This window comes from Hoplias malabaricus, chromosome X2, assembly GCF_029633855.1.
Source record: "Hoplias malabaricus isolate fHopMal1 chromosome X2, fHopMal1.hap1, whole genome shotgun sequence".
Lineage (NCBI taxonomy): Eukaryota > Metazoa > Chordata > Actinopteri > Characiformes > Erythrinidae > Hoplias > Hoplias malabaricus.
The window spans coordinates 32,014,801-32,041,093 of NC_089819.1; the positions used below are offsets into that span (position 1 = coordinate 32,014,801).

The 26,293-nt window shown below is 37.1% G+C and overlaps 1 protein-coding gene across 2 annotated transcripts in view; it reads left to right on the forward strand.

Annotated features, from left to right (window-relative positions):
- Positions 1–3,010: 3,010 nt before the first annotated feature.
- LOC136677501 (alpha-1,6-mannosylglycoprotein 6-beta-N-acetylglucosaminyltransferase A-like) overlaps positions 3,011–26,293 on the forward strand; it is a 247,051-nt gene continuing 223,768 nt past the window's right edge. Inside the window, exons 1-2 of one of the 2 annotated variants that reach the window (XM_066655064.1) lie at positions 3,011–3,178; positions 3,274–3,435. The gene's annotated coding sequence lies outside the window, so the exon portion shown is untranslated. Of the gene's footprint in view, positions 3,179–3,202; positions 3,436–26,293 lie in introns of those variants that run through there. The other variant, XM_066655063.1, reaches the window with a different exon arrangement.

Consider the following 26,293-nt stretch of genomic DNA (forward strand, 5'->3'; position numbering starts at 1 on the left):
TTGCTATCCCTCACTCACATACATGCCTTATACTTGTTTTGCACCTTTATTTTCACCATCATACATACCACCTGTCACCCTGACATGTTAGAGAAAAATAAAAAAGGGAGCATTTAGTGAGAGATTTTTTTTGGTAAATTGTGGGACCCATTTCTTTTTGTCTGGGAGTGTGTGACGCCCACAAAAGTGTGGTCACATTCATTTTGGTGAATATTTAAATTTTTTCGTATATAATGTTTTATTTGCTGTACTCCTCTGAAGTGTGGTGTGGAATGTATTTAATTTGGGAGAATACGGTCATATTCTCATTATTCATATGTTAATGTTTGGCCAGCAATGTGAGCATTTCTAGCTTGGAGACTTTGCCAGTAGATCTAACTCAGCGACAGTAGGGGGCAGTGTGACATGGAGAGTTGCCTTACGCACGTTGCTGAAATTCTCTCATAGCTCAAGAGAACTCGGTAACGCTAAGACCTGCCTCCCTGCCTCATTATTTCTCTCCTGTTTTCAGGTTGGTAATGTGAAATATCTCTTTAAAGATGTCATAAAAAAAACACATTGAGTTGTGAGCCAGCACTTTTCATGGAATAATTTGCATTAAGATAATCATTTTGTTGTAATATATGCTTCTTTTTGGAATGAGAAAACTAAGCTCTGCCGAGTGTAGCTGGCTAATGGCGCCACAAATTTCTTTTGTTAGAGAATCTCAAGTTAGCATAGGTCACATGAGTCTCCCACCAAACGTTATATGTTTCTTGCTATTTTGTTAGTTTTATAGGAAAACTGTTTTTCATGTAGAATATAAAAAAATCATTTGATGTGTAATTTTACAGAAGCAGTGTTAGTACAGAGAATCTCTTGCAGTACACTTAAACTAATTTTGATACATCTGAAGTGTATGAAAAACACAATATTTAAGTGCTAAAAGTACAGTTCATAATTGTATGTTAAATAGAGTTTAGGGTGGTCACTTAATGTATTAAAATAATACACAGTATATGTGATAAAAAGAACAAAAGACATGAACGTGTGGTTAGAATTGATTTCATATTTTTGTATTCAATGTGAACATTGGTAATATCTTTTTGTTTTTATAAAGACACTTTGAAGATTAAGTGAATTGAGGGAATAAGACCATGTATGTACATGAAGAAAATATAATAATTTAATAAAAAATAGCTCAAGAGAACTCGGTAACGCTAAGACCTGCCTCCCTGCCTCATTATTTCTCTCCTGTTTTCAGGAATTAACTGTTACTTCGGTGCTGTTATACGGTACCTGTAACAGTAGCAGTGATTTTGGGCTAGTGATTAATGGGTTGAAGGAGGTTATATTAAAAAAGATAGAAGATAGAAGCCTATTTATTGAGAAAAATAACAAAAAATACAAAAAACAAATACAAATGCATGTGAAGTAAGTTAACATTTTTAAAATGAACTATGAACATGAAATAATTAATTTTCCTTAGTATGAACTGGACGTTGAACTAGTTCATTTTCAGTTCATGTGTGAATTATGTAAAGATGGACTCCAGTGGAAAGAAAAATAGTGGGGCAGAGAGAAAAGCAGTTGGGCAGGGAGAATTGCATATGGTTAGTTTAAGTTATTTAGATCATATCCTTAGCATCGTTTATAGCATAACCGTTTGTATAATCCTTTGTACTATAACCTGATAATCTTTTACATTTGAAGTTCTGTAGTTAATGAATTTGCATACAGTTTACAGTTTTTCATAAAAAAATAATAATAATAATAATAATTTTTTGTTGCCCGGGCTGCCAGACATGAGGTTACTGCTGATATTTCCATTATTGTTGAGGGCAGTGAGGTATTGACAAATTATGACAACACAGCAGAGACTTGCAAACTGTTGTTGGAACTGATGTATGCCATGAATCTGAGCCTAAGTGTCATATGTGTACTTCCACACATTTGAGAAAACACAACTTTGGCCATGTAGTAACTCTTTTACTTTATTTTTTATTTTTATTTTTTTTAAGAAGACCCATGCTTAACACATTGTAGGTGAAAAGCAGTGGTGATTGCTCTAAGACTGCAAGGGAAGCTCAGCTTCCCCTAAAATGTAAAAAAAGTGATCAAATATATACTGTTGTGTGTACATGTCATTGAATAAATATGCACTACAACGCGTTCAACTTTTGTTCAGAATCAGCTTCTTATCACTGGTAAAGACGCGGCTTTCCTCTCAATCATTCACAGTGCTTTAAACAGTGTGGACGCTGAGCGTCCTCAGAGTTCAATAGCGAAGTGCAGCGAAACGAGACGAGCCATTGGATAAATGCTGGGCTTTGTCCCGCCCATCGGACGTTCAGCGTCTCTGGGGGTCTATGGGGCTGTGGGCTGGCCTCGGCTGGCCCGGACGCTCAGCTTCTGCAAGATGATTGGAGATTTGTCTGAGGCTGAATCCCTTTTTGATTAACAGCGAAATGAGCGAATCAGAGATCCTTTGGTGTAGAGATCCGTGGGAGCACAGGCGGACACACTTCCCATGGGCCAAGGCCGTTTAAGTAGCCTAGCTCTGCTGGCCATTGAGAGGACACTAGTCAAGTCCCTGGAAAAGACGCCTTGTTGGTACGACAGGGTCACAGATCATTTTCTTAAAAAGTAACGGAGGGTAGAATTTACGTATAAATAAACCGACACATTTTATGATGTAGGCCGAAATTGAGCTTCCCCTCCTTGAAAGACCAGCATCATATATATATGTATATATGAAATATATATATGAAAAAAAGAATATATATATATATTCTTTTTTTCTTAATTTTGTGGTTGATTTTTGCTAATGAACACCAGTTGGCGCCAAATGCATGCACTTCACTAATCAGCCCAATGAATTTATTAGGGCTCGTGTTAAGAGAAACGAAATACGTGGATTAAATGTGGGAAAATATCAAATAAAAATCCTACAATTTAAAAGGTTTTATCAGCTATTTTCGCCAGTGATTCTTCTTTATGAACAGTCATTATACAGACACATTAAATATATATATGTGTGTGTGTGTATAGTGGCAGTATATATTAGATATCCTGTGCTGAACATAGATATCTAAAACATGGATTAGTCTGACGAATTGGCTTTAAAGTAATTCAGTTTTTTATAGCATTTGTTGGGCTTTCGTGAATACGTGGAAAATTATTCATTGTTCATTTAAAGGTAAGCCACTTCTACTCAGGAATAATGTGCTTGGGGAAGAGGTCCCTGAGGCGTTTTTTTTCTTCTTCGTTTTTTCCGGGTTTTGGAACAAGCAGATGCCTCCTCACTCAGGCTGATGGTTGACTGTTGAGACAGACAGGTTATGCTAGAATTGTTCTAACGTACACAGGGGCTTTTATCAACGCCGAGAGCTCGATTTTTAGAGCCAACGGATGTTTAAAGTCATACAGGGATAAGACATCGAATTTTAAGAAGAGGTAAGCCGTGGTTTTGTTTCTATTTCGTCGTTATGAGCAGCGGTGCGATATCCTGCGTATCACCGCGATTGTGTGTGTTAGCTAGCTGCCATTTATTGCTAGCTTAAAGCAGCAAAGAGAACAAACGCCAGCCGAAGGGAATTGGAGCTTGGTTTTAATATACACATAGGAACCACAGTTCAAATAGCGTAGAATCAGTACTCTATTTGAAAAGGTATGCTAGTCACATATGAAATAACATAGCGACAGCTGAGCTGGGTCTGTTTATACATATCGCAGTGTTAACGTTAACCACATTAAAATTCGGAAGTGCGCGCTACAATTTGCCATTGACGTTTATATTAGCACAAGCTTGTAAGCTCTTACAGCTCAATTTAATGCTTTAAACCCATTAAACCCACCATGTGATTATCCTGTCGCTAATTTACCTGCCTTTTCTTTATGGTCCGCCTTCGTTAACGCACTGTAATATCTAGTCTAGGTTTTCGACTTTGCTCTTAAATGTGACTTTGTTATAGAGTCACATAGAAGTAAGCAATTAAAAGGAACGCTGTTACTGCTTAGTTTCTGGTTATAAATCTTTCTTGAAATCACACCAAACGTCCTCTGCGGGCAACTGGTTCAAATATTCTGGTTTTCAATCCACAGTTTAATTTGCTGATACTAATAATTGCAAAAATCTAACCATAATATGTAAAATTAGAGTAATTCTGAAGCGTTTCCAAAATAAAATTCATATCAATGTTACATACAGCAAATGGACTTTTTGTGCGTTGAAATTGTACAGAAATGTCTTCTGTAAATCAGTCAAACGTCATTATTTACCAAGTGCCCAATCTTTTGCATATGACCAGGTTAGTCAAGGGGGCTATTCTACATAGCAGTAATTCTCAGTTTAGCCTAAAAACCTAAGCATCAAGTGTCCTATAGGAAAAGAGCAGCGCGTCACTCATATTGGACGGTCCTGAAGTTTAAATGTGCACCAGGTGATTTCACCAGAGTGCCTGTGTTATTGAAGTTCCTAGTACCTATAACCTACCTAGATGTCAGGGGTTGCACATCCCAATCCCTGACCGGTGCACAAGGGCATTAGTCAAGGTGACCTCCAGCAGCCGAACCACAAGTTGGATGATAATTTTTGAGAATTACCAGAATGCACTTGTGCTGATGCCACCGGTAAATTAACTACTTTCAAATTCTCTTTTTTTATTTTTTTGAAGTAAATTTGTAATATTTAGAAACAAAACAAAATTGCCTATACCTCAGTTCAATTCTTTCAATATCATAAAACCTGCTTTGTGGAAAAACCTATCACCCAGTGATAGTTATTAGTGCACTTGCTAATAGGAATGGGACAATTTTTGAAAAGTCACAAGACAATTTATATTATTTTATATTTGTTATATTATTATGTTGAAGGTCTGGGTGGCACAGTGGTGCAACAGGTAGAGTCACTGTCATCTGGGGTTATGGGTTTGAGCCCTGCCTTGGGTGACACACTGTTCCACCTGTGTTCGCATGGGTTTCCCACGGCTGCTCCGGTTTCCTCCCCCAGCCCAAAGACACATTTTGGTTGACTGGCTGCTAAAAAGTGTCCATAGTGTGTGAGTGAATGTGTGTTGCAAATGACTGGCCCCCATCCAGTGTGTTCCTTCCTTGCACCCAATGATTCTGGATTGGCTGTGGACACAAAACAACCCTGAACAAACTGGATAAGAGGTTACAGACAATGAATAAATGTATTTCTTCAGCCTCCTAACCACCTGCTATTTGATGAAAAACGATTGGGCCAATTTCTTACATATTCAGACGACATTTGTGAAGCATTTTCTGCAAAACTGACCTATTTTCCTGTTTGGTATTTCTCTGTGGGTCAGGGTATTGGTCACTTTTTAAAAATTTTTTTCTTTCCCTCTCCTTAGAGTGTTTAGTTATACTGGTGGTTACGTATGAAGTGCTTGACTCACATCCTCAATGCTGCTAAAGGGCTAGCAGTTAGGCAACAGTGTTTTATAGGGGAATTCTAAAAAGGAAAAAAAAAAAATCTGCAGGGGTGGGGGTTGGTCAGATGTCCAGTTTAATGTCGGATAGTTAATGTTAAACACAATGATTATGAATATACTGTCTTATTCTGGAGATTAGGGTTGGGGAGTATGATGGTAATACTGTATAGTGTGGTATTGAAAACAGTAAGTTGCTGGTATTTAAACAATAAAGGCAGTATACGTCCATATAGTAATCTGTAGTGAGGGTAACAGTACCCCAAGAGTAACAGACCCTTTTTTTTTTTTAAATAAATGAGTAACATACCTTTTTATTAAGTGATGCATGATATACTGGTGGCCAATATATTATTTGCTGATTAGTTGTTGTTGTTATCGATCCGACATTTGGAATTTTAGCCAATATTATAACCAATACCTTGCCGCCTTTTTGTGCTTGTGCATATGCAATGACGCTTGTAAATTTTCTGCTGTGTGGACACTTTTCAAAGTTTCTGCAGAGAACAGTCTCTGGGATTAAATTTCTGTGGTGAAAACTAATTTAAAGTATCAGTGATGCTCCGTACATGCACACACAGAGGTGTAAACACACACACAGCAGGTTAAACGACAGAAAGATACTCTCAACCACCACAGTCCAGGAGCCCTTATGTAAAACACATGAAAATATAGTCATTCAGTGTCTGAATTTATTACTGAAACATGAAGATAAACAGTTACAAACACATGCTCAATCACGCTCACTCTGAGCTGCTTTATGCTGTCCTCTCCCTTGCTCTCCAAAACAAACTAGGTGCTGCACTTATTAGTGCCCCTCTTGAAACCATTCATTCGGAACCAGCAGTAAATCTTTGATTAAATATTAATGAACTACAACTGAAATTTTAAAGAATGAAATTAAAAAGCACAGAAATGTACAAATACTGAAAAGGCTTGTCTTAAGATAAAAATGATTTGTTTTGCTTTTATCCAATGTGAATTTGCTTTAATTACAAACATAATATCGGTTATAAATATTGGTGTTGACTACTACAAGGTGCTACTTGGATACATTTGGATTGCAGTAACATTGCAAGACTTATTTACTTTATATACTACACTTTTAAATGCTGCAGTGTTTTCTTACATACAAAATTACTATCTAGTCTATTAATATGCAGTTTTGAATGCAGTCTCTGCCTTGATGTTGATGTGCTCTTGAGCAAAATGATTAACAAAATTTTGCTAGTGGACTCCACACAATTATTAATTGCTTGGTGAATCCCACAAGGTGAGTAAACTTGCTCTGTAAGCTCCACGCCTCTGTTTCGCCAGTGAAGTTGCTTGACCAGGTCTGCAAGCTTTGCTTAGCAAATAAACATGCTCAGCAAGCCATATGAGCAAAAGTCTGGTTAAAAGAGATATAACTCCAGCCTATTGGAGACCGTAGTGTTTGGGTTTTCATTTAAAGTTTGTGCTTAAAACGCAATATCTACATGGTCTAAACCCAGTCAAAGGACATCTTAAATTTCAGTTTTACTATAATTAGTGTTACGTAATTAAATCTGGTCATTTGGGTAGTATATTTTAAAAGGCAGTATTTTTTCCCCTGGTTCTTGTAACTCTCCTTCGAAATTGTTTTTTTTTCCCTATTTTTGTATTGTTGCCTTATACTAATGTCACATCAATTTTCATATTTTTGTTTCTGTACTCGCAGTGGTGTTTCACCTATGAAAGAGAGCAGGAGCCTGTGTCTGTTCATGGCTGACCACAGAGAGGAAATGATTGTGTGAGTGCTTTTGTGAGCGAGAGCAAGCACTAAGGAGAGATGAGAGAGAGCATGATTCTGTGGAAATGTTCTGATGTCAGTAAAAATATTTTTCACTAAATGGAAGTGCAAATTTCCAATTGGGCAATTGGGAAATGGGCATTTTTCTGTAGTGAAACAGGTTAGATAAATCGAAGCTAGAGACAGTTTAAATGTGCTTTGGGGCCTCTTATGGTACATATATGCAATTGTTGTTTGTCCAGTTCAATTCAGTCAGGAGTGAAAATTCAAACGGGGGCAAGTCTTCAACAACAGTTTTTAATATGGATGAACCTTGTCATGTTGAACAAAATTCTCTGGGGCCAGTTTGTCCAAATGTTTATGTAGAGTCCTAAATGTGATGCTCACTCACTGGGTTTTCCTAAATGCATTAGACCAGCTTTGAGCATGCAAACGTACTTTTAGAAAGTGTTTTGTGAATGTCGCCTTTAACTCATGGAAAAAGGGATATAATATGTCTCCATTAAATGAACAATATGCCAGATACAACGAAATGTTGGAATTGTTTTGGAGCTGTCTTCCAATTCAGACATTGAACCCAATGCATGCTCCAATATAATACAGGTGCTGGTTAGAATATCATGGAAGTTGATTTATTTCAGTAATTCCGTCAAGAAGGTGAAACTTGTATATTATACTCATTCATTCACACACATAGACTGATATATTTCATGTGTTTATTTTATTTTTAATTTGATGATTATAACTGACAACTAATGAAAACCCCAAATTCATGATCTGAGAAAATTAGAATATTGTGAAAAGGTTCAATATTGAAGACACCTGGTGGCACACTCTCTAATCAGCTAATTAACTCAAAACACCTGTGAAGGCCTTTAAATGGCCTCTCAGTCTAGTTCTGTAGGCTCCACAATCATGGGGAAGACTGCTGACTTGACGACCATTGACACTTTACACAAGCAGAGCAAGACACAAAATGTCATTGTTAAAGAGGCTGGCTGTTCACAGAGCTCTGTGTCCAAGCAAATTAATAGAGAGGTGAAGGGAAGGAAAAGATGTGGTACAAAAAAGTGTACAAGCAATAGGGATGACCTCACCCTGGAGAGGATTGTGAAACAAAACCCATTCAAAAATGTGGTCACAAAGATTCACAAAGAATGGACTGCAGCTGGAGTTAGTGCTTCAAGAACCACCACCTCTCACACGTATGTAAGTGTGTCAAGTCACTCTTGATCAAGAGACAGCCTCTCGCCTGGTATAAAAACAAAATGGACTGGACTGCTACTGAGTCACTATCAGAGCAATCTTATAACACCTGAGCAGTGCCACGCCACATTGCTGCAGTAATTCAAAAGGAACCCCAACTAAGTATTGAGTGCTGTACATGTTCATGCATTTCTAAAGAAAAAAAAATCTTTTTAAGTAATATTCAAATTTTCTGAGATTCTGAATTTGGGGTTTTTATTAGTTGTCAGTTATAATCATCAAGTTAAAAGAAATAAACACTTGAAAAATGTCAGTCTGTGTGTAATGAATACAAGTTTCACTTTTTGAGTGTAATTAAAGTTGATTTATCAGTTTCATTATATTCCCATTTTATGATCAGTGCCTGTTTTTTCAGGTCAGGGTAAACTAAGCATATATACTATTGCGTCAAAATAGGTTTTAAAGTTCTGAGAACCAAAAACAGAATCCATAACCAATAAATGACATTTTGTAATTGAGAAAACCCTCATTAATATAGAAAGTTATAAAAACTGTTTGTAATCAGAATATTTCTGTAATCATCAATTTTGTGTTTAAAATTCTTGAAGAATCTGTTTTCGCTTTAATTTCTCAGTTGTGTAGTGCAGTGTGCAGAATGTGCTTGGTGGGCTGGGTTTAATTTCAACAGCCAATGTCTATCCTGCCCCACCGTCGAAAGCAAGAAATTTCAGGAGGCGACAGCGAGACTGGTAGAAGCGCAGTTCTCGGCACATATTGCTGAGTGCTCTCAGGTCTACCTCTCTGATAAATGTAAGTCAAAAATGAAACCAGTGCCGAAGATTTAATTAAAAAAAAGACTTTACCATGCAGTGGCAGATCCTCCACGGCTCCTAAACAGAGAATGCACTTCTTTAATTTTATTTATTTATTTATCCATCCATTATCTGTAACCGCTTATCCAATTTTTAGGGTCGCGGGGGGTCCAGAGCCTACTTGGAATCATTGGGCGCAAGGCGGGAATACACCCTGGAGGGGACGCCAATCCTTCACAGGGCAACACAGACACATTCACTCACACACTCACATCTACGGACACTTTTCGAGTCGCCAATCCACCTGCAACGTGTGTTTTTGGACTGTGGGAGGAAACCGGAGCACCCGGAGGAAACCCACGCGGACACGGGGAGAACACACCAACTCCTCACAGACAGTCACCCGGAGCGGGAATCGAACCCACAACCTCCAGGTCTCTGGAGCTGTGTGACTGCGACACTACCTGCTGCGCCATTAATTAATTTTAATTAATTGGTTAATTTTATTTAGCCACTCAGCAGCCAGACTTATTTGTCCATTATTTATTGCTGCAGCCAATGGAGTCTCAGTCCCTACAGGGGTTTGTTAGTTTTGTGGTGACGCAGAGTCAATGCTTAAAAAATATAATAAATAAAAATCTAATTTTAGCACGGTGTCACAAAGAAACTACATTTAATTTTTCCCTGAATAATAATACATGAATAATAATTGTCTGAGTTGCACCAAGGCACAAATTTATCTAATTTTTGACAGAGTGATAAAGTGTGCTTTTGCTTGGTCATGGTGCAGTGCAGGAATATCACTTTTGATTATATTAGTACTATATCATTGCTATTGTCTTGTTATTGTGTCTCCAAAATGGTGGTTTACATGCGAGCAAAAGCATATTCTGAGCTATGAATGGAACTGAATTGAACAGGATTTGTTCCTGTCATTTTGGAACTTTCTGACTGTTCACGTATCATGGAATTGAAATATACTGTGAAGAGCAACAAGCAATTATTAATAAGCAGTTATGTTGTTTTGATGTACAGATTATTTTGGGAGTAAACCCGTGTAATCATTTGAGCACACTGAACAAATAGCTAGCAAATAAAATTGAATTCTGAAAATACTTGCTCAAGTTTTCAGTCTAATGTTTAAATTTGACCGGTATTTCAACCTGAAATTAATTATTTAATAATGTCTTTTTCATTTTAGTAAAGCAGAAGATTTTGGACTTATTTGGTGAAATGATACATTGTTGTTGATATAACTGCATTTAAATCATCTAAAAATGAGGTATACATGTTCGTAATAGTAATTCAGGGGTTATCCAAGTCTGTTTGTAGCCTATATTTTACAAATGTTTTGTGACAGAGGCAGATATGCTCATGAAAAATATTGAATATACACATTTATTTTCACATTGATGCTGCCCAGATTTGCTAGTCATTCAATTGTCAATTTGGAGATTCAGATATTGTGTGTGGGTTTTTTGATAAATGTGTCCATTGATAAAAGCAACCCTCCACTCCACATGTATTCAGTCTTGCAAACATATGTCTTGAATGAAGCCTAAAACAGCCTAGCAACCTACTTACAACAAAGCATGGCAAAGCTACAGTCTACAGTACAGATTGTCAGCTTTACACCTCAAATTACAACATCTCTATGAAGCTGTGGTTTATTCGTGTACACTATGTGTCCTTAGTGGCACCATGTAGCGCACAAGTTAATGAATGATACAGCGAGTGGAGCCATGCTGGGAGCAGCAGTGCCGCCTTAATATTAAGGCAGGTGCTGTGCACTAATTCTTCTGAACAATAGCTGGCCCCAAGTATTCGGGTATTTATATATTTGTTCGTTTGGTAGGTATTCGGTTTCTTGTTTTGAATTTTAGGTGTTCAGGTTTTTTGGATAAATGTGATTGTTGATAAAAACAACGCTCCACTCAACCTACACTCAGGCTCCAGCAGTAAACATAGTGCTTTTCCCACTCCTCCCATATTCAGGCTCAGAAAAAAATTCAGGCAACATAAAAAAAATCTTTGTGCAAGTGAAGTCTAAAACTCAGTCATATAAAACAGCCTAACATGCTAAAACAACACACTTACAACAAAGCGAGGAGACACCACACTTAATTTTGTCAACTTTGTGCCTTTACAGCACCTCCGCACAAACTGGTTAAATTATCTATTCTCTGTGCCCCAAGTTAGCAAATTAGCAGGGTCACAAGCAAAGCCTCTCTGTGAGCCACAGCTCAGCCTGGAGAGAGCGATATTAAAGCAGGTATTGGAATTGGATTTTGTTAATGACAACCATGACCACCCTACTCATATTCACAGAATATGCCGACCCAAGCTTCGCAGCCCTAAAAATGGTATAAATAGCCCTACTGCTATTTCAACAGTCATTTATTCAGTCTTTAACCTGTGTTCTTTGTTCTCATTTGAAGGCCCACCTCAGAGACCCCTGGCATTTTGGTAGTTCTTTTTTGTGTCAGCAATGTGTGTCACTCTGCGCTCGGCGGAAGGCTCTGGTCTATTCTCTATACATAGTGTCCAGAGCCTCTTTATGCCTGGTTTGTGCTTCCATAGAGAAATTAGCTTTTTGGAAAGTTGTAAATCATTATAAAATGTCAGTAGTTATAATGATGTTAAATATCACTTTATTGATGCTAATGGGTATTGTAATTTATATATTGTGTTTGTGGTAAATGTCTGATTGTAATATATTTAACCAGATTGTTAATGCACATGCTTAAATTATTACAATAAGAAAAAAAAAGTTGCACTCATATATATTTTGTATATATCTATAAAATTTGCAAAGTGAGGCTGGTATTACATGGAGGAAGTTATTTGTACAAGTACAGTAATTCTTATTTGAATACCTCCATGCACTCAGTCCAAGTCAGCTCCATCCTTTTAAATACGTTTTAGCTTGACAACACGGGGGGGCTCACACTAACCTTCCACCACTGCAAAAAAAAATATAATAATTCTACATTTCTAATGAAATTCTAATTAAATTCTCCTAAAATAGTCCCACAATACTCTAATCAGATCTCTCCGAGAACAGTTTTGAGGTAGTCTTAATATTCTAATAAACATACATGACTGACAGTCATCTGTCATTGTCAAAATCTTGCTTCATCAATACACAGTTCAGAGACAAAGAAGCAGTTTTATTTAGCTTTCTACATTGAATTGCAGTTATGATTTGATGATCTTTATGGATTACTGAGATTTCAATCTCTGTAATCAAGTTACCAGTCAATATATACTCCAGTAGGTTAGAAAATGTATTGCAGCTCACACACACACACACACACACACACACACACACTCTATGTTTGCCTTGTGATTGGTCAGTGTAATGTATAAGGTTTATCCATTTAAGGACCGCCCCTTCTACAAGTTGGTGACATTAGATATTTAACCTCGTATGAAATTATTTGTACATTTACACTGGGGGTCATAAGGAGCCAGGTTAGCATCATTAGAAAGGAAATCCAGATTAAGTTCCCAGTGGCTTTAAGATTCTGGAGTTTATATACATCCAAGGACAAGCAGATTGAACACGGCATGTTTCAGTGGGAGGTAGAGCAGGATGGATGGTTGGATGACAGAGGAATGAAAAGGCTTTGGAAGGGGAGTTTGTGTAGAATGTAACAGTGAAATGTCTCCAGGGAACCTATTGTCTGCTCCAGTGATTACAGAAAGGAGATTTAAATTGGCCACACTCCTTGATCTGAGACCAGTACTAGCAGGGAATATTAGCAGGGAACAGCTGTAAATATTTTTAATTGGTACCTTTTTAAAAGAAGCTGTATTGAAATTTTGTCTGCATGAGTTTTTTGTAGTTGACCGAAAAGCAAAATTCTTGACACATGAATGTTAAAAGAAAGATGGTTGTATAGGTAAATATAGACATTTACAAACCGGATTCCCAAAAAGTTGGGACACTAAACAAATTGTGAATAAAAACTGAATGCAATGATGTGGAGATGGCAAATGTCAATATTTTATTCGTAATAGAACATAGATCACAGATCAAAAGTTTAATCTGAGTAAATGTAACATTTTAAAGAAAAAAATGTTGATTCAAAAATTCACAGTGTCAACAAATCCCAAAAAAGTTGGGACAAGTAGCAATAAGTGGCTGGAAAAAGGTATTTGAGCATATAACGAACAGCTGAAAGACCAATTAACACTGATTAGGTCAATTGACAACATGATTGGGTATAAAAGGAGCTTCTCAGAGTGTCAGTGTCTCTCTGAAGCCAAAATGGGAAGAGGATCACCAATTCGACCATTGTTGCGCAGAAAGATGGTGCAGCAAAACCAGAATGGTGTTACCCAGCATAAAATAGCAAATACTTTTAAGTTATCATCATCAACCATGCATAACATCATCAAAAGATTCAGAGAATCTGGAACAATTGCTGTGCATAAGGGTCAAGGCCGTAAAACTCTACTGGATGCTCGTGGTCTCCGGGCCCTTAAATGTGAATGTGGCAAAATGGAAGACTGTTCTGTGGTCAGATGAGTCATGATTTGAAGTTCTTTATGGAACACTGGGACGCCATGTCATCCGGACCAGAGAGGACAAGGATAACCCAAGTTGCTATCAACACTCGGTTCAGAAGCCTGCATCACTGATGGTATGGGGTTGCACGAGTGCTTGTGGCATGGGCAGCTTGCATGTCTGGAAAGGCACCATTAATGCAGAAAAATATGTTCAGGTTCTAGAACAACATATGCTACCATCTAGACGTCGTCTCTTTCAGGGAAGACCCTGCATTTTTCAACAAGATAATGCCAGACCACGTTCTGCAGCAATCACAACATCATGGCTACGTAGGAGAAGGATCCGGGTACTGAAATGGCCAGCCTGCAGTCCAGATATTTCACCTATAGTGAACATTTGGCGCATCATAAAGAGGAAGGTGCGACAAAGAAGGCCCAAGACGATTGAACAGTTAGAGGCCTGTATTAGACATGAATGAGAGAGCATTCCTATTTCTAAACTTGAGAAACTGGTCTCCTTTGTCCCCAGACGTCTGAGTGTTGTAAGAAGAAGGGGGGAATGCACACAGTGGTAAAAAATGGCCTTGTCCCAACTTGTTTGGGATTTGTTGATGCCATGAAATTTTGAAACAACATATTTTTCCCTTAAAATGATACATTCTCTCAGTTTAAACTTTTGATCTGTGATTTGTGTTCTATTCAGAATAAAATATTAGATGTTGGCATCTCCATATTATTGCATTCAGTTTTTATTCACAATTTGTTTAGTGTCCCAACTTTTTTGGAATCCAGTTTGTAGATATTTTAATTGCTTAACATCTTAAGCAGAAGCTTTCACTTCACTAAATGATGCTTCACACGCTTATAACCTTATCTTATAACCAAAAGTCAAAAAGAAAAAAAAATCTTTTAATTTATTATTTGTTTATTAATTACATTCCTGGGAATAACTGCCAGCGCACACGTGTGTGGGTGTGTGTGTATAAATATTCATTCTGTCCTCCTAGAATTTTTCTTAGCAGTGGTAGGCACTCTTGAACACCCCAAACCCCCCACCGCCACCGCAAACAGGTGCAGCGCAAAATTAATTACACATCGAAGAAGGATACGTCGACATAAAAATAAATAACTTAATTGCATAACTTGCTCTGATTAATCAAACTTCTGTTTCTTGAGACTGAAGCTTTTAATAAATGGATTTTTAAATTTAAAATAAAATAATCAATGTAAGAATAACACAATCAACACATTCAATACTTTTAATTGCAACAATATTCAGTGATAAATTAAAGTTAAAATACTTGTATTTCTTTGTATGGAGAGGAATAAAACAAATTTACGTTAGTGTTGTAAACATGACAAACTGGATAGAGGTATTTTTTTTTCTTTATCTCAGTGTAGTTTTGCTGATTTCTGAATTAAAATCTCTTAATTTACTAAATAAATTTCGTTATCGTCATTTGACGAATCCATGTTAAAAATTAGCACTTTAGCTTTGACAGCACTAATTTAAAGCCTGTATGTTGAATCTAAACAGGCCCCATTCATTAGGCAGTATGTGCCAAACCGAAAGAAACATTCTAAATATTTGCAACTAATTAATATTAGTTTGCTTTCTTTCGTCTCTCTCTCACACACACACACACACTCACTTGTCAGGTGTGTAGAGATAGAAACAACTGCAGTAGGCTTCATTTTTTTACTTCCTGTTTTCCTCACTCCATAATAAAAAGCCATCTGTTTTTGTAATTGAGGATTCATGTAGTTAATGTTATATTATTAAAAATATACATTGGTTTCAGCATCTATGTGCATTTTAAAATAAAATTGACATATTATTAAAGTATATAAATACTGTTGTTTTTTCGACTCTCTGAATCTTAGTAGACCAAGAGTGCTTCAATAGATGGTTTAGGTCAGTGTTACACATTAGACTTGTTCTGTCTCTACACATAGGTGCTGCCCTGGTTTCAACTGCATGTACCGACCCAGTGCTTGGCTGCTGTGGTCAGATAACATTTTAATGTCAATATTGTAAAAGCTCTTTATTTGATTGCGCTGTAAATGAGCTGGCCTTTGCATTTGCATTTGGTCATTTGCAGAGCAGAAATGCATTTTGCTCTGTTGGGTTTGGGTTTAGAGCAGTTGAGTTAGGTGTTTGCTATAGTTGCTGATAGGTTCCAGGGAAAAGAGAAATTATTTATAGAAATTAGACCGTATTTGTTTGTTCTTGGTAATTATGTTAATAATTAGGGATGCACCACTGACTTTTTTCAATTCACATACAGATATATAAACCTCATGTTGTGCTGGGTGGTATACAGGTTCGCACCAAAAACAGTTTTTTAGTTTTATTATATTAATTTTTCATATACCGGCCACACCAGTTTAAAAAGCCTAAACATGTCCGATACATTTTTTTCAGGGGACATTTTCATTGTTGCGCTGCTAAACATGCATAGAACAGAAGAGGATTCCACGTAACAAGGGTTCTGCGCATTGCGTGCCGCCAGCCTGAGGGAGGCTTTCACATGACAGGCGTTCAGCGCATCGCCGCTTTGTGATCCTGTTGGCTTCAACACATTGTTACTATTTATGATTATTCATTCATTCATTCATTATTTGTAACCGCTTATCCAGTTCAGGGTCGCGGTGGGTCCAGAGCTTACCTAGAATCATTGGGCGCAAGGTGGTAATACACCCTGGAGGGGGGGGCCAGTCTCACAGGGCAACACACACACATTCACTCACACCTACGGACACTTTTGAGGTGACAATCCACCTACCAACGTGTGTTTTTGGACTGTGGGAGGAAACTGGAGCACCCGAAGGAAACCCACGCTTACACAGGGAGAACACACCAACTCCTCACAGACAGTCACCCGGAGCGCTAATCGAACCTACAACCTCCAGGTCCCTGGAGCTGTGTGACTGCGACACTACCTGCTGCACCACCGTGCCGCCATTTATGATTGTTGTTATTATTTATTTGTTTAAATATTATTTACTGGGACTAGGATTTTTGGGACTTCTTCAGTGCAGTACAACCATTGACTAGCAGCCTTAACTACATTATATCTACATACCTAGTTTGTTTGTAAATTAAGATAATTTTTTTCTAAAATAAACAAACAAAAAAAACTGGTGAGAGATTGATAACGTTAACAGAGTGTTTACATACGTTTTGAAAATTAAACTATAGTTTTGAAGTTGTCTGAAAAATGTGTTAAATAAAAGGTTCTACTTTCACTGCAACTGTCATGCCATACGATTCCTTCACTAATTTAGTGCCACCCTCTGAAATCTGATTATGACTGTGGGGCCATGCAAACCTGTATTACATGTAATACTAATGTGGAAATAGTGGTGTTTTTATTTTTTTTTATATATTTTTTTTTTTGTACATTGTACTGCAGAAATTAGTCTCGCAATCAAGGCGGCTAACACGTCATGCATGGAAAAATACTGTGAAACTGATACAATACTGATAAATGCTGAGATATAGCGTTTCGGTAATACCACCTCGTACTAACCCAGTACCATTGTTCAATTAATAAACTGCTTACGTCAATCTGTGGGAGAGACTTAAGGCATCAGAACTGATTTAAACATTACTAACACAGATCAGCCTAATTTTCTATTTCCTGATCCAGCTAACTTTAATATCAGACCAATACCAATCCTAATATTGGATTGATGCAGCCCTATTAATAATCCATGTTTACTAGGCTAAAGAAAAATCTTGCTTTGCTAACTAAAGCTAAAATAATTAAATATTTACTGGCCTATACCAACTTCAATTGGCTAAAAACATCCTTTTATTTATTTATTTATTTACTTTTTTTAAATGATCACTTTTTGCATATACACATACATACATGTCAGCTTGACTATTTAACATAGAATGTATAATCCCACCCCAGGTGTGTTATAGCAAATAATATATACATTTATGGGCAGTGCATAGAATGAATTATAACCGAACAAAAATTACATTAGGATGCTCATATACATATGTATATTCATAGTAGTAATAATAAATGATAAAATAGTGTAAAAAATAAATCTTGAAGTACACACATTAAGACTGATGTAATTTTAGTGCATTAAAGAACAAGTATAATAACTTTAAACAGAATGTAATAGAGCCTCCATGGAATGAAGCTAAAACCTTTCAAATTATTGTATCACAATGATTTATACAGACGTTTATACTTATCTGATGTGGATTTTCTGAACAAAACACAACAAAAACACTACTTCCAATCCCCAAATATTTGACAAAACTAAAAATTACATTCGGTACAGCCCTGAGAGTATTGGAAAAATTATGTGAATGTGTGATGCCCTTCTAGAGCCTGGCACCCTGTCCTTGGTGTGTTCCCACTATGTGAGCAGTAACCCCGATCAGGATGAAGAAGATTAAGTTGGCGAATGATTGAATCCCTGATTGCTGTGTAGTTTTAAAAGGAGCAATCTGCAATTCTGACACCAAGCATTTAAAATCAGAACTATAATACACTTTCAAAAGAGTGGAGAGAACTGTCTGCTTCTTCCCCAGATGTGAAGCTCGACCAGGTTGCCAGTTTGTGCAAAACTGAATGAACAAGCAAGAGACTAGTTTAAGAACCTTGGACATTAATAGCTAAGAAGAATGTGTTGTCATCAACATATTTACACAGAAAAGTGTTCATCTCACTAAAACATCTCTCTCTGAGACTCAGACCATGACTCTTGGTAGCCCACCAATTCATATTCATATGATAATAGCACGATAATCTGGCTGCTCTTATTGGAGGACCTTATGACGTGTGAAAACAAATTTACACATGGCTGTGTTTTCGCACTGAGTGCAGAGCTCCAAGATGGCACAGTCACGTATTTTACGTGCCTGAGGAGCAACGGCTTGATTTTATGATGAGTAAGTGAACTATATTTGACTCGTTTTTCTGCAGCAGGTTAGACACTGTTAGCTTAGATTCTTAGACGCTATGCAAGTTCAGCAGTATATTCCACCGATGGAATTATATTCACCTTTGTATAAACACAAAACACAGTCCTGACACTTTTCAAATGTTGCTACACACAACAGAGAGATATATGAGGCACTTTTTGTAACTTCGTTTTGACAGGTCATTTGGGCCAATCAGAGCGTGCCAGAAGTTTTTACGCTACATCGAAACGATTGGGGCAGTTTCACTAACCATTGCTACGAGCTCAACACTAAACTTATGTCTGGTAATTTGTATTCTCCGCAACAATTCAAGATCCTCTTCAAACCTTGGAATTCAACAAGAGCTGTGACATTGCACACTTTTGCTCTCCAATTCGTAAAGAATGTTAAAGGAACGTGTTTTGTCTGCTTGTCGATGTTATACAGTCACAAAAGAAATGCACCTGATATGGGATTTTCTTCACATCGTGATTCCTGCGTGAAAATAGAATGGGAAGATTGGAAAGAAATATATAAAGAATGGTTTGAAAACATTGAACAATTGTTTGAAGAAAACGAATTGATAAAAAGTCTTCAGAGGTTAAAAATAAGATTAGACGACCATTTTTGAATCTGACGTCAGTTTTCCTTGTAGGGGGTTGTTGGGGGAGGTGCCAAAGTACACACCCAAAACTCTTGAGAGATAAAAACAAGCAACACTCTCTCTCTCTCTCAACAAGTCACTCGTGTCTCAGAAAGTGACAACGCAACGTCTGCTGAAAATGGCTCAGGAATATGTCAACCTGTACTATGCTCAAAACTGTGACAACGCCACTTCAGAACTTTTTCAAACTACTGGTGAGGATGGAACTTCAGAATCTTTCAAGGCTCAGGATGACGAGTTTGTGACCCCGTCTATGCTCTCCATCATTCGGGCTTTCACAGCGGACCTCCTTGAGAAGGTGATTCAGAAGGATATGCTTGAAAACTGCAACGGATGCGTCGTTGACCACCCGTCGCAACACCAACATTCATGCCTCTACGATCCGGAAGAATTTTACCTACACATCAATGCTAAAAGGCTTCTCAAGAAACTCTATCGCCCGTGTCTTAAATTTCTCTTAGCGAGAGTATTGCATCTCTGTGGGTACATGCATCTCCCATCTTTAGAAAAATTGTTGGGGTCGTTTGAAACGATTGTGTGCGATTTGCGAAACGAGATGAATATCGCAACTGCTCTAAAAGAGATCAAAGACAAAGCTCCCCCCGTGTACTCAGAACATGTCAATAATGACAATGTAGATTACTGGGGCTACCAAATTCAACATCTCATGGACAATTTCACCTCACCTACTCAATAAAACGTTTGAAATGTGTCACTAACACCTCTGAACTTTTTTATTTTTTAATTTTATTTAATGTATATATTTTTATTTTATTTTCTTGTGTATATATATGTTTTTTTTATTCTTTTAAAAAGTATGTAACCAATTGTGTGTGATTTTGAAAAACTAATAATAAAATTATTTATTTAATGTATCTTAAACAATGTGTGATTTTTTGAAAAGTAATAATATAAATTTATTTCATACAGTGTGTGTTTTGACTCTGCGGTGTCTTGTTTAATTCTTAAACCAAAGTATATTATTTATCTAACACTTTTATTTTAGACCCCAAGATTTCTGAATATAAATCAATAAAATATTGAGATCACACATATTTGACTCATTATTACAAAAATGACGAAGCAGTTAATGAGACACATCTATTACACGCCCTCAGACCCAGGATCTTACGGAGGGGTTGAGAGTTTGCAAAGAGCTATTGTTGAGAAAATTGGTAAACGGGTAAACGATGGTGAACTTAAAACCTGGCTAGCAGAGCAGGATGCATACACTCTGCATAAACCTGTTTCTGTTAAATTTAAGAAAAACAGAGTTTTTGTGAAAAACATGGATGAACAATGGCAAGCCGATTTAGTGGATATGACTAGTTTGTCAGAGAATAATGAGAATATGAAATTTATGTTAACTTGTATAGATATCTTATCTAAATATGCTTGGGTACGTGTATTACGGAACAAATCAGGAGCTGAGGTGACAAAAGCTTTTGAGTCTATTCTGATGGATGGGAGAGTTCCTAAAAAACTACAAACTGACCAAGGAAAAGAATTTTTTAACAAAAGCTTTCAAGGATTAATGAACAGATATAATATCGTACATTTTGCAACAGGCACAGGGCAGAAAGCTTCGGTCTGTGAACGTTTTAACAAGACGCTTAAAAATAAAATGTGGAAATATTTCACAGCTGTTAATACGAGAAAATACGTTGATGTGGTACAGGATATGGTCCTTGCTTACAATAGTAATTACCACAGCTCTATCAAAATGAAACCTGTTGATGTTAATGAATCAAATTCATTCAAAGCTTTTAAAAACTTGTACGGGTTGATTCCTTCAAGAACCAAGAAACTACGTTTTAAGTTTAAGATCGGGGACATTGTAAAGATTTCTCGTGTGAAAAGATATTTCGAAAAAGGATATGAGCAAAATTATACGACCGAAAATTTCACCGTTTTGGAACAGATACCGAGAGATCCTCCGGTTTACAAGCTGCAAGATATGGACGGTGAAAACATTGACGGGGCATTTTATGAACAGGAGCTACAAAAAATTATAGTCGGAAAAAATAAAACCTATAAAATTGAGAAAATTTTAGATGAAAAAATACAAAATAGGAGAAAGATGTGTTTAGTTAAATGGGTGGGGTGGCCTGAAAAGTTTAACTCTTGGATCCCTGCAAAGGATGTGATTGACATCAAAGTTTAAAAAGATTTGATAGGAACGCCATGAAAATCATAATCATATAGTCATGGAAGAGACAGGGTTCTACGTGACTCTCCCGAGCAACGCATCCAAAGACATCTATCCTGAAAACAAGATTTCATGTTACACGACCAAATTTGCCAAGCCTATTGAATTGACGGGTGACTGGGAGGTGTCTCTCACTGAAGTACAATATCCTCATTCATGGTACTCGTTGACAGCGTGGGAAAGCATATTTTTTGTTCGATTCGATGACGGAATGAAAAAAGAATTTTATAACTGTCAGATGAGTCCGGGGTATTACAGCAACATAGATGCTCTGGTTCAGGAAATGAATAGATCTATAAAAAAGTTAGGCCTTGAAATAAAAATCCATTATAATATTAATACATACAAAATACGTATGGTAACTGATAAAAGTTATTCGCTGGGGGCTCAAGGTATTCTATCAATTATATTAGGTCTGGAACCAAAGAAAAATCTTACACGTGATGAACCTGAGGCTCGCTATCCGGTAGACGTCCGCGCAGGATTTTACACCCTGTACGTGTATACAGATATTATTCATTATCAAAGGGTAGGGGATAGTTTTGTACCATTGTTGAGATGTGTACATATAACCGGTGAGAACAACGAAATTGTCACAATAACTTACGACAAGCCACACTACGTACCTGTGAGCAAGAGTTTTATAAACGATATAGTTATTGAAATTAAATCAGACCAGAATCAATATATTCCTTTTCTCTACGGAAAATTCATCGCTAAACTTCACTTTAGACCCGCAAAACATTCATTTCGCGTTTGAAAATGACCGGTATAAGCTACACGGACCCCAGAAATCTTATAGAATATTATACAAATCAAGCAGGAAGTGGTCTTCCGGGGTATCAAGGAACACCGACTATGTATGGTTCCGGGTTAGGCGGAATCTTCAAAGCGCTTTTTAGGATGGCTGTGCCTGTTATTAAAAGGGGTATATCTATTGTAAAACCGCATTTTAAAACAGCCGCGCAAGGCATAGTAAGTGACGTCGTGAGCAACATTATTAACAGGAATCAAAAACAGGATGGATCAGGAATTGCTGCGATTGCGCGCAAGAATGTTAAGAGGCCTCCTGGAAGGCGAGTTGTAATTACAGATAAAATGCGAAAGCTTGCAGAGAGTAAAGGCAGAGTGAAAAAGAACAAACGAAGAGACAACAAGCGTGCTTCGTTCTCCTCCTCTTCTATCAAACGCAGAAGATTGAACATTTTCTAATACAATGGCTTTCTTACACAGTCTTTCAACTGAATGCACCAAATCTGAGCTAGACATTTTTACGTTACCTTACACTCAAACAAGTATTGAAAAATATACTTATGTCGAAATACCGCCACTTTCCGCCTTGACTGATAACGGACCCTTGGAGTTTTACGTAGCAGGAAATGGAGAAGACTACCTGGACTTGAACAACACCTTTTTACATCTAAGATGTAAGATTACAAATCCTGACGGGTCAAATATTGCTAACGATGCCAAGGTCGGAATGATTAACTATCCCATAGCATCTCTATTTTCACAAGTAGATGTTATGCTTGGGGATCGCCTCATCAGTCAATCAAGCAATACTTACCCATACAGATCAATAATGGAGTGTATCATGAATTATGGCGCAGACGCCTTGCAAACGCAATTTTCAACCGGGTTGTTTTATAAAGATACAGCCGGTCAGATGGATGTAACCGACCCTCAAGGTCGTAATAATGGATTAAAAAACAGGGCTCTTTTTAGCTCAGAAAGTAAAACCTTTGATTTGATCGGGCACATCCATTCTGATATATTTTTTCAAGATATTTACTAAACGGAGTTGATTTAAAAATTAAAATGGTTCGAAGTAAAGAGGAATTTTGTCTAATGAAAGAAGGACCGAGGGATTACAATCTCAAATTACTCTCAGCATCGCTGTTTGTGAAAAAAGTAACAGTTTCTCCAGCTGTGAAACTGGGTCATGCGCAGGCGTTACTTAACGCTACAGCTAAATATCCGTTAGAGAGGGTCTCTATGAAAACCTTCAGTCTACCCGCAGGCAGTCGTATCTGTACCCAAGAGAACCTGTTCCTCGGACCCCTTCCTAAAACATTAATTTTCGGAATGGTCGATAATGACGCTTTCAGCGGTGCATACAATAAAAATCCGTTTAATTTTAAACATTACGATACAGAGTTTATAGCTCTGTATGTAGATGGGACACAACACCCTGCAAAGCCATTCCAGCCGGATTTTCAAAACGGGAATGTGGTCCGTGAGTTTCATTCCTTAATTTTAGCTTCAGGAAAACAACTTAAAGATCAGGGGTTGTCTATAAACAGACAAGACTACACCCAAGGTTACACTCTGGTCGCATTCAACCTGACACCCGATGATGACTGTGGGCAGCATCTATCTTTAATAAAGTCGGGTAATATGAGACTGGAACTCTGGATTTCGAAACCCTCTTCCGAGGACTGTGAATCTAATTGTGTATGCCAGTTTTGATTCAATTTTGGAAATCAATAGTCGTCGAAACGTTCTCATAGATTATCAATAACCATGGATACCGAAGAACTTACAGAGTTGATGAGAAGTTGTCCGTCTCTAAGAAAAGTCTTTTACGGTGTTTTTGCTAGTGATGAGTTACCCGAGAACAGATTGACGCAGTTTCCTGCTTTGTTCATCGTAAATACCGACCCGAGCCACATGCCAGGGGGTCACTGGCTGGCTTTATATATAATCAATGAAACCACAGGATATTTTTTCGATTCATACGGAAATCGACCAAATTCCCCCATCTTTCCTGAATCTATTTATTATTTTTTAAAAAGGAACTGTCTGGAAATAATACATAACTCTAAACAAGTGCAGAGGTTCGAATCTGTTTGTTGCGGACAACATTGTGTATTCTTTTTATATCATAAAGCTAAAGGTTATACTTTAAATGAAATTATGTCTATGTATAGTGATGATTTAAAAAGAAATGATGATATGGTTGTAGCTTTTGTTAAAAAAATGTACCCTAGAAAAAATAACACACACGTTAAGAATTGTATTCAATGTGTTAACTCTGGTGAAAGATTTACATTGTATTTGAAATAAAATAATAACGATGACACATGTAAAATCATTGAAATTGCATTTTATTTAAATAAAGATAAACATTACATGATTAATTGTTACAAAGATTCATCATTTATGAAATAAAATTACAATATGAATATTAAAAATTCAACCAGTTTGAAGCGGTAAATCTAGGAGATTTAAAAGCAGGTTCAAGATTAGAGGAATCATAACTTGTAGGGGAGGAAGCAGGGGTAGAATACAACGTTTTGGATTTTTTAACATCAGATATTTTACGTCTAACCCCTGCATTAGGAATGGTTGAAAATGGAATGTTTAAGTTAGCGACAGTTTGTAACAGTTCACCCCAGCCTAAAGGTCTCCGGTCATCAGATACTTTTTGAGGAGCTGTGAGATTTTTAATCAAATCCAACATGTGTGATCCTTTTACTGTTTGACCATTGAAAATAAATTCACCTTCATCATTCCATGAAGCTACATCATCAGACTTTAATATTTTCTCCATGATGTAAGAAGCATTTTTTCTGGTTCTGGCTGGAACATTTGCTATAACCTCTTTAATAATTTCATCTTTGGTTGTTTGTAAATCCTCCGTCAAAGGTTTATTTTCAGTCGCCTCCGTCGACGGTTTATTTTCAGTAGGTAGGGAAAGGGTTATTTGAGACGTTTCCTCTTCCCCCTGTTTGACGATGTTTAAAAATCGTTGCAAGGCTGATGCATAAAGTTTAGCCTTTTCATAAGGAATCAAATCAGATCTGTTCAATATATGACGCATCACATCGTCTATATCATTTTCCACCATTTTTCTAACAGTTTCTTTTCCACTCGTCATGTTTTTAAGTTTATCTAATTGGTGTTGAGGCACCAAATACATCTTATCAGCGGTTTCCATGTTATCTCTGACCAGATGTTATTAAACTGCTGATGAAGGGGACTGCGACACTTAATAAAGGGAGAAGAAATCCTCCGGATTGGTTAACAGATTTTCTTTTAGTCTCCACAGATGTTTTTTTATTAGCAAATAGTTTAATTAATTTTTTCTGTCTTTTAAACTGATGATATTGACGAGACGTTAAAGGTATGTTTCCTCTCAATAGATTTAGGGCTAATTCGCAGATGGCTAATATGAGATCTGAGGAAGCTTTACGTAATATAACCTTCCTTTCTCCAGGGGTAGCATGAAATAGAGATGTCAACATCTGAACATTTCTCTTTAGACGCGCAGACATTTTTCAGTACTTTACAAATTTTTTCTTTGGAATATACACTGCAGGATTCTCCCACGCAAACAATCCTGACCTGAGACGAAGTTCATCTGGCGTTGATGCTTTTAAATCTACAAATAAATACCCATAAGGTCTAGCAGTTGCTTCTTGGTAACATTCTAAAAAGTATTTGTTGTTTCCCGGATACATTTGACGTGCCAGTATGCTTATCTGTAGTTTATCTCTAGGATTTTTAAAAAGCACCATATAGTTGGTGTTTAAGTTGATGGTTCTGCTACTTTTTCCTTGAAAAAACAGATTTTGAACCAAATAGATGACGCTCAGGTTTCTGTGGTGTGTATATTTTGTAAAAGCCTTCTCTACCTCCTCGTTCTTGCTAGCTGTTTCCATCAGATCATCGATTACCAATAAATTTGTTTTGTGCGGTGGAAAGAGTTCATCATCACACAAAGAGTCGGGTATTCCTTGAACAAA